The sequence below is a fragment of the Oncorhynchus kisutch genome, unplaced genomic scaffold (assembly GCF_002021735.2).
Source record: "Oncorhynchus kisutch isolate 150728-3 unplaced genomic scaffold, Okis_V2 Okis02a-Okis13b_hom, whole genome shotgun sequence".
Taxonomy (NCBI): Eukaryota; Metazoa; Chordata; class Actinopteri; order Salmoniformes; family Salmonidae; genus Oncorhynchus; species Oncorhynchus kisutch.
In genome coordinates, this window is record NW_022261979.1 from 14,054,166 (window position 1) to 14,066,338 (window position 12,173).

General features: G+C 42.7%; 9 non-coding genes across 9 annotated transcripts; all 9 read right to left on the reverse strand.

Annotated features, from left to right (window-relative positions):
- Positions 1 to 5,229: 5,229 nt before the first annotated feature.
- Positions 5,230 to 5,302, reverse strand: trnak-cuu (transfer RNA lysine (anticodon CUU)). The gene has a single exon. It is a non-coding gene; the product is annotated as a tRNA-Lys (tRNA).
- A 427-nt stretch (positions 5,303 to 5,729) lies between these two features.
- trnaq-cug (transfer RNA glutamine (anticodon CUG)) lies at positions 5,730 to 5,802 on the reverse strand. Its single transcript has one exon. It is a non-coding gene; the product is annotated as a tRNA-Gln (tRNA).
- Positions 5,803 to 7,443: 1,641 nt separating this feature from the next.
- trnak-cuu (transfer RNA lysine (anticodon CUU)) lies at positions 7,444 to 7,516 on the reverse strand. The gene has a single exon. It is a non-coding gene; the product is annotated as a tRNA-Lys (tRNA).
- A 423-nt stretch (positions 7,517 to 7,939) lies between these two features.
- Positions 7,940 to 8,012, reverse strand: trnak-cuu (transfer RNA lysine (anticodon CUU)). The gene has a single exon. It is a non-coding gene; the product is annotated as a tRNA-Lys (tRNA).
- A 426-nt stretch (positions 8,013 to 8,438) lies between these two features.
- trnak-cuu (transfer RNA lysine (anticodon CUU)) lies at positions 8,439 to 8,511 on the reverse strand. Its single transcript has one exon. It is a non-coding gene; the product is annotated as a tRNA-Lys (tRNA).
- A 922-nt stretch (positions 8,512 to 9,433) lies between these two features.
- On the reverse strand, positions 9,434 to 9,506 carry trnak-cuu (transfer RNA lysine (anticodon CUU)). The gene has a single exon. It is a non-coding gene; the product is annotated as a tRNA-Lys (tRNA).
- A 413-nt stretch (positions 9,507 to 9,919) lies between these two features.
- On the reverse strand, positions 9,920 to 9,992 carry trnak-cuu (transfer RNA lysine (anticodon CUU)). The gene has a single exon. It is a non-coding gene; the product is annotated as a tRNA-Lys (tRNA).
- A 1,303-nt stretch (positions 9,993 to 11,295) lies between these two features.
- trnak-cuu (transfer RNA lysine (anticodon CUU)) lies at positions 11,296 to 11,368 on the reverse strand. Its single transcript has one exon. It is a non-coding gene; the product is annotated as a tRNA-Lys (tRNA).
- Positions 11,369 to 11,794: 426 nt separating this feature from the next.
- Positions 11,795 to 11,867, reverse strand: trnak-cuu (transfer RNA lysine (anticodon CUU)). The gene has a single exon. It is a non-coding gene; the product is annotated as a tRNA-Lys (tRNA).
- Positions 11,868 to 12,173: the final 306 nt, after the last annotated feature.

Here is a 12,173-nt window from a genome sequence, read left to right on the forward strand (position 1 = left end):
ATTCACCTTCAGAGACTACTGTAATCAGCATAGATATTCACCTTCAGAGACTACTGTAATCAGCATAGATATTCACCTTCAGAGACATATCTAATCAGTATAGAGATATTCACCTTCAGAGACTACTGTAATCAGCATAGATATTCACCTTCAGAGACTACTGTAATCAGCATAGATATTCACCTTCAGAGACATCTCTAATCAGTATAGAGATATTCCTTTTCAGAGACATCTCTAATCAGTATATAGATATTCACCTTCAGAGACTACTGTAATCAGCATAGATATTCACCTTCAGAGACTACTGTAATCAGCATAGATATTCACCTTCAGAGACTACTGTAATCAGCATAGATATTCACCTTCAGAGACATATCTAATCAGTATAGAGATATTCACCTTCAGAGACTACTGTAATCAGCATAGATATTCACCTTCAGAGACTACTGTAATCAGCATAGATATTCACCTTCAGAGACTACTGTAATCAGCATAGATATTCACCTTCAGAGACTACTGTAATCAGCATAGATATTCACCTTCAGAGACATCTCTAATCAGTATAGAGATATTCACCTTCAGAGACATCTCTAATCAGTATATAGATATTCACCTTCAGAGACTACTGTAATCAGCATAGAGATATTCACCTTCAGAGACTACTGTAATCAGCATAGAGATATTCACCTTCAGAGACTTCTGTAATTAGTATAGATATTCACCTTCAGAAACAACTGTAATCAGTATAGATATTCACCTTCAGAGACATCTCTAATCAGTATATAGATATTCACCTTCAGAGACTACTGTAATCAGTATAGAGATATTCACCTTCAGAAACAACTGGAATCAGTATAGATATTCACCTTCAGAGACAACTGTAATCAGTATAGATATTCACCTTCAGAGACTACTGTAATCAGCATAGATATTCACCTTCAGAGACTACTGTAATCAGCATAGATATTCACCTTCAGAGACTACTGTAATCAGCATAGAGATATTCACCTTCAGTAGATAGTGGCTCTGCCCCCCCTCCCCCTCCTGTCATAGCAGTAGATCCCCATGCAGTAGATAGTGGCTCTGCCCCCCCCCCCCCCTCCTGCCATAGCAGTAGATCCCCATGCAGTAGATAGTGGCTCTGCCCCCCTCCTGTCATAGCAGTAGATCCCCATGCAGTAGATAGTGGCTCTGCCCCCCCCCCCACCCCCCCTCCTGTCATAGCAGTAGATCCCCATGAGGTAGATAGTGGCTCTGCCCCCCTCCCCCCCTCCTCCAGCCATAGCAGTAGATCCCCATGCAGTAGATAGTGGCTCTGCCCCCCCTCCCCCCCTCCTCCAGCCATAGCAGTAGATCCCCATGCAGTAGATAGTGGCTCTGCCCCCCCACCCCCCCCCTCCTGTCATAGCAGTAGATCCCCATGCAGTAGATAGTGGCTCTGCCCCCCCCCCCCTCCTGCCATAGCAGTAGATCCCCATGCAGTAGATAGTGGCTCTGCCCCCCTCCTGTCATAGCAGTAGATCCCCATGCAGTAGACAGTGGCTCTGCCCCCCCCCACCCCCCCTCCTGTCATAGCAGTAGATCCCCATGCAGTAGACAGTGGCTCTGCCCCCCCTCCCCCCCTCCTCCAGCCATAGCAGTAGATCCCCATGCAGTAGATAGTGGCTCTGCCCCCCCCCCCCCCCCCCCCCCCCTCCTCCAGCCATAGCAGTAGATCCCCATGCAGTAGATAGTGGCTCTGCCCCCCCTCCCCCTCCTGTCATAGCAGTAGATCCCCATGCAGTAGATAGTGGCTCAGCATAGATATTCACCTTCAGAGACATCTCTAATCAGTATAGAGATATTCACCTTCAGAGACTACTGTAATCAGCAGATATTCACCTTCAGAGACTACTGTAATCAGCATAGATATTCACCTTCAGAGACTACTGTAATCAGCATAGATATTCACCTTCAGAGACTACTGTAATCAGCATAGAGATATTCACCTTCAGAGACATCTCTAATCAGTATATAGATATTCACCTTCAGAGACTACTGTAATCAGTATAGAGATATTCACCTTCAGAAACAACTGTAATCAGTATAGAGATATTCACCTTCAGAGACTACTGTAATCAGCATAGATATTCACCTTCAGAGACTACTGTAATCAGCATAGATATTCACCTTCAGAGACTACTGTAATCAGCATAGATATTCACCTTCAGAGACATATCTAATCAGTATAGAGATATTCACCTTCAGAGACTACTGTAATCAGCATAGATATTCACCTTCAGAGACTACTGTAATCAGCATAGATATTCACCTTCAGAGACATCTCTAATCAGTATAGAGATATTCCTTTTCAGAGACATCTCTAATCAGTATATAGATATTCACCTTCAGAGACTACTGTAATCAGCATAGATATTCACCTTCAGAGACTACTGTAATCAGCATAGATATTCACCTTCAGAGACTACTGTAATCAGCATAGATATTCACCTTCAGAGACATATCTAATCAGTATAGAGATATTCACCTTCAGAGACTACTGTAATCAGCATAGATATTCACCTTCAGAGACTACTGTAATCAGCATAGATATTCACCTTCAGAGACTACTGTAATCAGCATAGATATTCACCTTCAGAGACTACTGTAATCAGCATAGATATTCACCTTCAGAGACATCTCTAATCAGTATAGAGATATTCACCTTCAGAGACATCTCTAATCAGTATATAGATATTCACCTTCAGAGACTACTGTAATCAGCATAGAGATATTCACCTTCAGAGACTACTGTAATCAGCATAGAGATATTCACCTTCAGAGACTTCTGTAATTAGTATAGATATTCACCTTCAGAAACAACTGTAATCAGTATAGATATTCACCTTCAGAGACATCTCTAATCAGTATATAGATATTCACCTTCAGAGACTACTGTAATCAGTATAGAGATATTCACCTTCAGAAACAACTGGAATCAGTATAGATATTCACCTTCAGAGACAACTGTAATCAGTATAGATATTCACCTTCAGAGACTACTGTAATCAGCATAGATATTCACCTTCAGAGACTACTGTAATCAGCATAGATATTCACCTTCAGAGACTACTGTAATCAGCATAGAGATATTCACCTTCAGAGACTACTGTAATCAGCATAGATATTCACCTTCAGAGACTACTGTAATCAGCATAGAGATATTCACCTTCAGAGACTACTGTAATCAGCATAGATATTCACCTTCAGAGACATCTCTAATCAGTATAGAGATATTCACCTTCAGAAACAACTGGAATCAGTATAGATATTCACCTTCAGAGACAACTGGAATCAGTATAGATATTCACCTTCAGAGACTACTGTAATCAGCATAGATATTCACCTTCAGAGACATATCTAATCAGTATAGAGATATTCACCTTCAGAGACTACTGTAATCAGCATAGATATTCACCTTCAGAGACTACTGTAATCAGCATAGAGATATTCACCTTCAGAGACTACTGTAATCAGCATAGAGATATTCACCTTCAGAGACTACTGTAATCAGTATAGAGATATTCACCTTCAGAGACATCTCTAATCAGTATAGAGATATTCACCTTCAGAGACTACTGTAATCAGCATAGAGAACACAGTTGAAACTAAAACATTGTTTCTTGAGTCGCTCTTTTAAATTCCCCCTCATTCCATTAGATCTCCCCGAGGAAGAGACAGGAGGTACATGGGCCTCACCATGGTAACTAGAGATGTCAATCACAACAGACTTCCTCCTTCAAGGTCTGTTATTCCTTGCTGACTGATCAAAGCCACGAACTAAAACAAAGACAGTCTCTTGATGTAAATATCAGAAGATGTTTATATCTGGCACATTTTTCTCCATCGTGTTGTTTCTGTATAATTAATAATTCAAAAAACTTTCAGCTCTTTATTTTTGTATCTTTTGTTTTCAGAACATTTCTACATTTGATCTTTTAGCGGTTCATTTCTATAGCCTGGGTACCATTTTTTTAAATTTAGTTTAAAGCTAACACTCCACTCCATGAAGTCCGTGTCATATTCTTTGACAAATGAAAGGAGAAGCAAGGAGTGGAATGTAGTAGCTGAACAGAGATGGTAACCAGGCTATAATTTATCAGGAGGACAAAGAGATAATTGTACCTGTTGTTAACCAGAGATATCTGTGTTCTGTAACTATGGGACGTTATACAGTGCAGTCAGAGGTGATGCTCTTTGTCGTTTCCTGCTGGATTGGGAGTTTTGTACTTGATATCTTCTTTCTCTAATCTCATATATTATAATGACATAAATTAGTTGGACTTTTCTGTGTTCTTGCTATTCTCTCTATTGTGTAACTGGCTGTTGAACCTGACTAGGAGGTCAGTAAACTATTGTCTCAGTCAGACTGTTGTCCTAGTCACTGTTGAACCTGACTAGGAGGTCAGTTAACTACTGTCTCAGTCAGACTGTTGTCCTAGTCACTGATGAACCTGACTAGGAGGTCAGGAAACTACTGTCTCAGTCAGACTGTTGTCCTAGCCTCCATAGGGAGAAAAGCTGTTATAACAAGACTACAATACAGACTGGACTCCATCGATCCAATGTGACAAATGGCCATGTTTTAAATGGTCTGGCTCTCTGTGTGAGTTAAACATCTCTGTGAGTTACAAAAATCTATGATGGAAAAAAAGACAAGAAGTGCCAACTCAGGTCTTTTTCGGAGCCAAGGGGTTGATTGTTCACCGAGACCTTTTCTGTTCAGCTGCCTGCCAGACTGGTTCTGAAAAGATGCCAGTTACCCGACCCAACAATGTCTTTCCAACGGTACAATAACGACCCGTCGTCTGTCGAAAGCCACCAGCTTTCAGGAGTTAATTGGATTTTTTATTTTTAAAAGCAATATAAAATGGTCCTTGGTAATAATCTGTCCTCATAGATTCTCATCTCTTCAGACAAAGCCGCTAATTGTTTCAGTCTGAATGTGAGAGTTCCTGTGATGTCACCTTGAGTCTGTGTCATAATATTCAGTGTTACTGCAGCACAGAATAATACATTAGATTGTCAAACTCTAACTATATACGTGTTGTAATTCAGTTAGCAGACAGGCACTCAGAGCGATGTCATCCATATAACGTCAAAGAGAAGTCTCCTGGATTAAACGATACTTTCAGACATCAGCGGATGGCTGTTTGCGAAGTGAGTTGATGCTTCGGCAGAGAAAATAATCACCGAACGTGGGGCTCGAACCCACAACCCTGAGATTAAGAGTCTCATGCTCTACCGACTGAGCTAGCCAGGTAACTGAACAAAATGACTGACTTGGTCCGAATATCATACATCCCAGTTTCTGCAAAATATGGTGATCAGTGAGCTTGTTGGTGATGGATCCTGTGGTGCAATCTGTTAGCGTGTTGTACTTATACAGCAGAATACAGCAATTAGATGACAAGGTTATGAGTTCAAGCCCCACCAGGAGCAAGTATTCTTCTCGAAGCCTCTGCCTGTCTATTTCTTGTCCGGAAAATGATCATTTATTCCATCCATTTAGGAGGACGTTTCATAGGTAATAGGGATGTCATTGAGATGACAGGTCAGAGTGCAGGTAGAGATAGAATACAAATTCATAGTCTTCTGTATCACCAGCTATGCAGGGTGCCAAGCCTGCTCGAAATTCCAAGCAGATGGCTGTTTGCGAAGTGATTTGGTGCTTCGTCAGAGAAAACAATCACCTAACGTGGGGCTCGAACCCACGACCCTGAGATTCAGAGTCTCATGCTCTACCGACTGAGCTAGACAGGTACCTCAATAGTATTTTTGACTTGGTCAGAATATCATACAGCCCAGTTTCTGCAAAATATGGTGATCAGTGAGTGTTGTTGATGGATCCTGTGGTGCAATCTGTTAGCGTGTTGTACTTATACAGCAGTATACAGCAATTAGATGACAAGGTTATGAGTTCAAGCCCCACCAGGAGCAAGTATTCAAATCAAATCAAATTGATTTATATAGCCCTTCGTACATCAGCATCTCAAAGTGCTGTACAGAAACCCAGCCAAAAACCCCAAACAGCAAGCAATGCAGGTGTAGAAGCACGGTGGCTAGGAAAAACTCCCTAGAAAGGCCAAAACCTAGGAAGAAACCTAGAGAGGAACCAGGCTATGAGGGGTGGCCAGTCCTCTTCTGGCTGTGCCGGGTGGAGATTATAACAGAACATGGCCAAGATGTTCAAATGTTCATAAATGACCAGCATGGTCGAATAATAATAAGGCAGAACAGTTGAAACTGGAGCAGCAGCACGGTCAGGTAGACTGGGGACAGCAAGGAGTCATCATGTCAGGTAGACCTGGGGCATGGTCCTAGGGCTCAGGTCCTCCGAGAGAGAGAAAGAAAGAGAGAAAGAGAGAATTAGAGAACGCACACTTAGATTCACAGAGGACACCGAATAGGACAGGAGAAGTACTCCAGATATAACAAACTGACCCTAGCCCCCCGACACATAAACTACTGCAGCATAAATACTGGAGGCTGAGACAGGAGGGGTCAGGAGACACTGTGGCTCCATCCGAGGACACCCCCGGACAGGGCCAAACAGGAAGGATATAACCCCACCCACTTTGCCAAAGCACAGCCCCCACACCACTAGAGGGATATCTTCAATCTTCAAAGATGACAAGGTTATGAGTTCAAGCCCCACCAGGAGTAAGTATTCTTCTTGAAGCCTCTGCCTGTCTATTTCTTGTCCGGAAAATTATTATTTATTCAATCCATTTAGGAGTACAATTCATCGGTAAAAGGTATGTCATTGAGATGACAGGTCAGAGTGCAGGCAGAGATAGTATACAAATTCATAGTCTTCTGGATCACCAGCTATGCAGGGTGGCAAGCCTGCTAGAAATTACAAGAAATGGCTGTTTGCGAAATGATTTGGCAGAGAAAATAATCACCTAACGTGAGCCTCGAACCCAGGATCCTGAGATTAAGAGTGTCATGCGCTACCGACTGAGCTAGCCAGGTACCTCAATAGTATTTTTGACTTGGTCAGAATATCGTACAGCCCCGTTTCTGCCAAATATGGTGATCAGTGAGTGTTGTTGATGGATCCTGTGGTGCAATCTGTTAGTGTGTTGTATTTATACAGCAGTATGCAGTAATTAGATGCGAAGGTTATGAGTTCAAGCCCCACCAGGAGCAAGTATTCTTCTTGAAGCCTCTGCCTGTCTATTTCTTGTCAAGAAAAGGAGCATTTACTCAATCCATTTAGGAGTACAATTCATCTGTAATAGGGATGTCATTGAGATGACTGGACAGAGTGCAGGCAGGGATAGAATACAAATTCATAGTCTTCTGTTTCACCAGCTACGCAGGTTGGCTAGCCTGGTCAAAATTCCAAGCGTTATGGTTGTTTGCGAAGTGAGTTGGTGGTTCGGCAGAGAATATAATCACCTAACGTGGGGCGCGAACCCACGACCCTGAGATTAAGAGTCTCTTGCTCTACCGACTGAGCAAGCCAGGTACCTTAATATTGACTTGGACTTTTTCGAATATCGTACATCCCAGTTCCTGCAAATATGGTGATCAGTGAGTGTTGTTGATGGATCCTGTGGTGCAATCTGTTAGCGTGTTGTACTTATACAGCAGTATACAGCAATTAGATGACAAGGTTATGAGTTCAAGCCCCACCAGGAGCAAGTATTCTTCTTGAAGCCTCTGCCTGTCTATTTCTTGTCAAGAAAAGGAGCATTTACTCAATCCATTTAGGAGTACAATTCATCTGTAATAGGGATGTCATTGAGATGATAGGTCAGAGTGCAGGCAGAGATAGAATTCAAATTCTTAGCCTTCTGTATCACTAGCTATGCAGGGTGGCAAGCCTGCTCGAAATTCCAAGCGGATGGTTGTTTGCGAAGTGAGTTGGTGCTTCGGCAGAGAAAATAACCACCTAACGTGGGGCTCGAACCCAAGACCCTGAGATTAAGAGCCTCATGCTCTACCGACTGAGCTAGCCAGGTACATCAATAGTTATTTTGACTTGGTTCGAATATCGTACATCCCAGTTTCTGCAAAATATGGTGATCAGTGAGTGTTGTTGATGGATCATGTGGTGCAATCTGTTAGCGTGTTGTACTTATACAGCAGTATACTGCAATTAGATGACAAGGTTATGAGTTCAAGCCCCACCAGGAGCAAGTATTCTTCTTGAAGCCTCTGCCTGTCTATTTCTTGTCAAGAAAAGGAGCATTTACTCAATCCATTTAGGAGTACAATTCATCTGTAATAGGGATGTCATTGAGATGACAGGTCAGAGTGCAGGCAGAGATAGAATTCAAATTCTTAGCCTTCTGTATCACCAGCTATGCAGGGTGGCAAGACTCCTCAAAATTCCAAAGCGGATGGTTGTTTGCGAAGTGAGTTGGTGTTTCGGCAGAGAAAAAAATTACCTAACTTCGGGCTCGAACCCACGACCCTGAGATTAAGAGTCTCATGCTGTACCGACTGAGCTAGCCAGGTACCTCTATATTATTTTTGACTTTTTCGAAAATAGTACATTCCAGTTTCTGATAAATATGGTGATCAGTGAGTGTTGTTGATGGATCCTGTGGTGCAATCTGTTAGCGTGTTGTACTTATACAGCAGAATACAGCAATTAGATGACAAGGTTATGAGTTCAAGCCCCACCAGGAGCAAGTATTCTTCTTGAAGTCTCTGCCTGTCTATTTCTTGTCAAGAAAAGGAGAATTTACTCAATCCATTTAGGAGTACAATTAATCTGTAATAGGGATGTCATTGAGATGACAGGTCAGAGTGCAGGAAGAGATAGAATTCAAATTCTTAGCCTTCTGTATCACCAGCTATGTAGGGTGGCAAGCCTGCTCAAAAATCCAAGCTGATGGTTGTTTGCGAAGTGAGTTGGTGTTTTGGCAGAGAAAATAATCACCTAACTTGGGGCTCGAACCCACTACCCTGAGATTAAGAGTCTCATTCTCTACTGACTGAGCTAGCCAGGTACCTCGATAGTGATTTTGACTTGGTTCGAATATCGTACATCCCAGTTTCTGCAAAATATGGTGATCAGTGAGTGTTGTTGATGGATCCTGTGGTGCAATCTGTTAGCGTGTTGTACTTATACAGCAGTATACAGCAATTAGATGACAAGGTTATGAGTTCAAGCCCCACCAGGAGCAAGTATTCTTCTTGAAGCCTCTGCCTGTCTATTTCTTGTCAAGAAAAGGAGAATTTACTCAATCCATTTAGGAGTAGAATTCATCTGTAATAGGGATGTCATTGAGATCACAGGTCAGAGTGCAGGCAGAGATAGAATTCAAATTCTTAGTCTTCTGCATCACCAGCTATGCAGGGTGGCAAGCCTGCTCGAAATTCCAAGCGGATGGTTGATTGCGAAGTGAGTTGGTGCTTCGGCAGAGAAAATAATCACCTAACGTGGGGCTCGAACCCACTACCCTGAAATTAAGAGTCTCATTCTCTACCGACTGAGCTAGCCAGGTACCTCAATAGTGATTTTGACTTGGTTCGAATATCGTACATCCCAGTTTCTGCAAAATATGGTGATCAGTGAGTGTTGTTGATGGATCCTGTTGGCGTGTTGTACTTATACAGCAGTATACAGCAATTAGATGACAAGGTCATGAGTTCAAGCCCCACCAGGAGCAAGTATTCTTCTTGAAGCCTCTGCCTGTCTATTTCTTGTCCGGAAAATGATAATTTCTTCATTCCATTTAGGAGGACGTTTCATAGGTAATAGTGATGTCATTGAGATGACTGTTCAGAGTGCAGGCAGAGATAGAATACAAATTCATAGTCTTCTGTTTCACCAGCTATGCAGGGTGGCAAGCCTGCTCGAAATTCCAAGCGGATGGTTGTTTGCGAAGTGAGTTGGTGCTTCGGCAGAGAAAGTAATCACCTAACGTGGGGCTCGAACCCACGACCCTGAGATTAAGAGTCTCATGCCCTACCAACTGAGCTAGCCAGGTACCTCAATAGCGATTTTGACTTTGTTTGAATATTGTTCATCCCAGTTTCTGCAAAATATGGTGATCAGTGAGTGTTGTTGATGGATCCTGTTGGCGTGTTGTACTTATACAGCAGTATACAGTTTAAGAGTCTCATGCTCTACCGACTGAGCTAGCCAGGTACCTCAATAGTATTTTTGACTTGGTCAGAATATCATACAGCCCAGTTTCTGCAAAATATGGTGATCAGTGAGTGTTGTTGATGGATCCTGTGGTGCAATCTGTTAGCGTGTTGTACTTATACAGCAGTATACAGCAATTAGATGACAAGGTTATGAGTTCAAACCCCACCAGGAGCAAGTATTCAAATCAAATCAAATTGATTTATATAGCCCTTCGTACATCAGCATCTCAAAGTGCTGTACAGAAACCCAGCCAAAAACCCCAAACAGCAAGCAATGCAGGTGTAGAAGCACGGTGGCTAGGAAAAACTCCCTAGAAAGGCCAAAACCTAGGAAGAAACCTAGAGAGGAACCAGGCTATGAGGGGTGGCCAGTCCTCTTATGGCTGTGCCGGGTGGAGATTATAACAGAACATGGCCAAGATGTTCAAATGTTCATAAATGACCAGCATGGTCGAATAATAATAAGGCAGAACAGTTGAAACTGGAGCAGCAGCACGGTCAGGTAGACTGGGGACAGCAAGGAGTCATCATGTCAGGTAGACCTGGGGCATGGTCCTAGGGCTCAGGTCCTCCGAGAGAGAGAAAGAAAGAGAGAAAGAGAGAATTAGAGAACGCACACTTAGATTCACAGAGGACACCGAATAGGACAGGAGAAGTACTCCAGATATAACAAACTGACCCTAGCCCCCCGACACATAAACTACTGCAGCATAAATACTGGAGGCTGAGACAGGAGGGGTCAGGAGACACTGTGGCTCCATCCGAGGACACCCCCGGACAGGGCCAAACAGGAAGGATATAACCCCACCCACTTTGCCAAAGCACAGCCCCCACACCACTAGAGGGATATCTTCAATCTTCAAAGATGACAAGGTTATGAGTTCAAGCCCCACCAGGAGTAAGTATTCTTCTTGAAGCCTCTGCCTGTCTATTTCTTGTCCGGAAAATTATTATTTATTCAATCCATTTAGGAGTACAATTCATCGGTAAAAGGTATGTCATTGAGATGACAGGTCAGAGTGCAGGCAGAGATAGTATACAAATTCATAGTCTTCTGGATCACCAGCTATGCAGGGTGGCAAGCCTGCTAGAAATTACAAGAAATGGCTGTTTGCGAAATGATTTGGCAGAGAAAATAATCACCTAACTTGGTGCTCGAACACACGACCCTGAGATTAAGAGTCTCATGCTCTACCGACTGAGCTAGCCAGGTACATCAATAGTTATTTTGACTTGGTTCGAATATCGTACATCCCAGTTTCTGCAAAATATGGTGATCAGTGAGTGTTGTTGATGGATCATGTGGTGCAATCTGTTAGCGTGTTGTACTTATACAGCAGTATACTGCAATTAGATGACAAGGTTATGAGTTCAAGCCCCACCAGGAGCAAGTATTCTTCTTGAAGCCTCTGCCTGTCTATTTCTTGTCAAGAAAAGGAGCATTTACTCAATCCATTTAGGAGTACAATTCATCTGTAATAGGGATGTCATTGAGATGACAGGTCAGAGTGCAGGCAGAGATAGAATTCAAATTCTTAGCCTTCTGTATCACCAGCTATGCAGGGTGGCAAGACTCCTCAAAATTCCAAAGCGGATGGTTGTTTGCGAAGTGAGTTGGTGTTTCGGCAGAGAAAAAAATTACCTAACTTCGGGCTCGAACCCACGACCCTGAGATTAAGAGTCTCATGCTGTACCGACTGAGCTAGCCAGGTACCTCTATATTATTTTTGACTTTTTCGAAAATAGTACATTCCAGTTTCTGATAAATATGGTGATCAGTGAGTGTTGTTGATGGATCCTGTGGTGCAATCTGTTAGCGTGTTGTACTTATACAGCAGAATACAGCAATTAGATGACAAGGTTATGAGTTCAAGCCCCACCAGGAGCAAGTATTCTTCTTGAAGTCTCTGCCTGTCTATTTCTTGTCAAGAAAAGGAGAATTTACTCAATCCATTTAGGAGTACAATTAATCTGTAATAGGGATGTCATTGAGATGACAGGTCAGAGTGCAGGAAGAG